Genomic DNA, 3,569 nt, shown 5'->3' with positions numbered 1-3,569 from the left:
AATGCACCAATCAAAAATTAGCAAAATATTAAATAATTTTTTAATTCAATAAGGGTATTTTGGAGATTTTGTATTCTCAATTAAGGGAGGCATTTAATTCAAATCCTATAATTAAGGAAAGAAAATAAATATCTGACCTAATCTTTTTCTTATACATTGTGAATCACAAGCAGCATAAAAAGACTCCACCATCGACAAACCCTCCTTCCCTGTGGCTACCATCATCGTTGAAATATATTGCTGTCATCATCACCATTCCCGTCTTCTTTATCAAATACTAGCATCGTCTTCATCCTATATCCAATGCCTCCCATCACGGATTTCTCGTCGTCTTTCCTACAGAGGCAATGCTTATGGAAGCGTTCCAACACCGATGGATACTGATCGCTTACGTTTTTTGAACCATCCGGATCTGCAATTAATCAGGTATTTTAAAGATTATATTTGTCCATGGTTTTTACTTAACCTAACTTACGTTCTCTAGAATTTTAGAGTTTTAATTGCAACTAAAAGTCTGGTTGTTTTTCAAAGGCGAACTTAAGCATTAAAATACACTATCAAACTCGACACACTTTCAGAATGGATTAGTGTTTTTGTTATATTTTGATGTTTTTTTTTTCGTTTTTAACCATTCTTAGTTTTATTCTTTCAGAATAAATGTAATTCTTGAACCATTACTAGTCATATATATATATATATATATATATATATATATATATATATATATTCAGAATGAATGTAGTAATTGTTTATACTCTTATTCTTTACGAATTAATGTAATTAGTGATTCTTAAAGAATAAAATCCGTATTCTTTAGAAAATGTTATTCTTGATAATATGTTGTACAATTCTTTAAGCATGTTAATTATAAAAACATATATTTTGAATATAACCATATTCTACAAGAATAAAATCAAAAATATCTTTACTAGTTTATGGTTGACGTTGTCATTCTGTCAGAATAAAATCGGTTATTACTAAAAACTATATTATAATTAAATTTGAATTAATTTAAAAAAAATCAGATTTTAAAAATAAGAGATCTAATTATCCCTTAAAATCCGAAAATTTCATTTTTTAATATAGGTCATTTGACAAAAATACCCTTATGCTGAAATTTATGTAATTATACGGTACATGTTACCCTATTGTAATATCATAGACTCTCAGATCATGACCTTTGATTCTATTCCATCTGGTGGTCCAGATCTGTGCATTCTGACACACAATAGTTAGTAAAAACAAAATAACCTAAGCATATATATATATATATATATATATATATATATATATATATATATATATATATATATATATATATGACAAAACTTCAAAATAACTCCGTCAGCTTTCTACCGTTAAGTAAGGCGCATTTTCGTCATTTCAATACCAGGGACCATTTATGAAGGTTTTCTATTATTTTAAATAAAAATAAAACTAAAAAATAATTATTTTAATATATAATGGTCCCGTCTCTCTCTCTCTCTCTCTCTCTCTCTCTCTCTCTCTCTCCTCTCCCCCTCTCTCTCTCTCTCTCTCTCTCTCTCTCCTGTACGTCTTCTTCCTAAAAAAACACACCCTTTTGATCTCCTCCCTCCTTCTTCACTTCATCATAAACTCCAAAACCTCACTCACTTCTCACTCTTCATATACAGAAAGAGAGCATCCTTTTGCGATTTGAAGCAACCCCCACATAAATTCATATTTCCACAAGCTTGATTTCATATGGGTTTTGAATCTCTCGAGCTTGGCACGACTCTCTTCCCTCTCAACTACATTCACATTAAGAACCCTCAATCGCTTTATTTCCTTCTTCATCAGTTTTCGTTTACCATGCACCCATTGCCTTAAAACCTAACCTCCGCCTATTTCTCCGACCACCCACCTTCAGCGGAACCTTATCCGACCTGCAACAATGGCCGAATTGGGCGAAAACCTTAGTGTTATCTGTCGGTTCATCTTTCATAGATTCAAATAACGGACCAGACTCCGAAAGTTTACACAGAGAACTTAATTGGCTGATCGAAGATGCTCTAGAAAACCCAAAACCATTACTAACCCTCAACGACTCCAAACACAACATTGTTTTGCAATTAAGAACTTACTTGGGTGATATTTACTCTTTATGGGGGATTTGGTTCTGAGTGTCGAAGAAGGTGTTTTGATTCCAAGGCCTGAAACCGAGTTGATAATCGATCTGGTGGAAGATGTGATCAAGCAGAGTCAAGAATAGAATGAAGGTTTGTGGGTGGATTTAGGTACCGGTTCTGGTGCTATAGTTATTGGAATCGGGAGGATTTCATGGATTAGGATTGATAGACAAGGTGGGTTTATGTGGATATTTTCAATTTCTTTGATTATACATCTGTGTGTATTGAGTTCAGCTCCAATTTGGATTTCAATTAGAAGTAAAAACAAAGATTTTATGGTGATTTTCTTAAGTTGCACACCAACTGTTTGTGGAAATGCCCCAATGACATCAATTTGTTCACACCCAAGCTAGTTGTTTCTTGTTTCACAGCTTCACCATAACGAAGATGCTAATCAGATGAAGATGAACATGGTAGAGAGACATGTTTAAGTTTGTATATGAAATTAGATATGAAATTAAAGTTGGATATGAAATTAAAGTTGGATATGAAATTAGAGTTCGATTCCATTTTCTTTGACAATTTTGCTTCAATGTTTTTTAAAAGGGTGTGTTATTTTTAGGAAGAAGACGTACAGGAGGGAGAGAGAGAGAGAGAGAGAGAGAGAGAGAGAGAATTATATTAAATAATTATATTTTTTTTCTTTTTTTTTTAAATAAGGCAAAACTTCATAAATGGTCCCTGTGGTAGTGAAATGACAAAAATATCATTCACTTAACGGCCAAAAGCTAACGGAGTTAGCGAAGAGGACCATTTGTTAAAAGTTTTGAAACCACATGGACCATTTGTGAGGTTTTTGTAAATTAGGGACTAAACTTCAGATTTTCGAAAACCACGGGGACCATTTTTGAAGTTTTCTCTCTCTCTCTCTCTCTCTATATATATATATATATATATATATATATATATATATATATATATATATATATATAGGCTTAGATTATTCTATTCAAAGTAATTATTGTGTTATTGTATCCATAAATGTGGGCCAATCATTTTTGGTAAATTAAGAAAGTGATTATTGTGTTATTGTATGCATAAATAGGTAACATTCACTTTCTTAATTTACCAAAAATTTACTAATTAGGAAACACAAGTTTAATTAATAAAAAGTTTCGAATTTTCAGATATATTTGATTTTCTTAATTTTGAATTTTTATTTTTTTAATTAATTAGATTATAATTCTAAGATAATTCTGTTAGAATGATATTCTATGAGAATGTCAGATTATCTATTCTGACAAAATAAATGTTTTGAATGAATGAATATTTTGAAGACAATCAATAGTTTTGAACCATCAATTTAAAAATAACTTTAAAAACTTCTTGGAGAATAACAAATTCTTAAACCATCAATTGAAGAATAAAAACAAACATTACATTAATTCTTATAGAATACGGGTAACAATTGCTAAGAAT

General features: G+C 30.8%; 1 pseudogene; it reads left to right on the top strand.

The window, feature by feature from the left end:
• The first annotated feature begins 373 nt into the window (after nt 1-373).
• Nucleotides 374-2,581, top strand: LOC145112157 (uncharacterized; annotated as a pseudogene).
• Nucleotides 2,582-3,569: the final 988 nt, after the last annotated feature.

This window comes from Lactuca virosa, chromosome 1, assembly GCF_052849685.1.
Source record: "Lactuca virosa cultivar CGN04683 chromosome 1, Lactuca_virosa_CGN04683_v6, whole genome shotgun sequence".
Classification (NCBI taxonomy): domain Eukaryota; kingdom Viridiplantae; phylum Streptophyta; class Magnoliopsida; order Asterales; family Asteraceae; genus Lactuca; species Lactuca virosa.
This window is presented reverse-complemented; position numbering and strand designations above follow the sequence as displayed.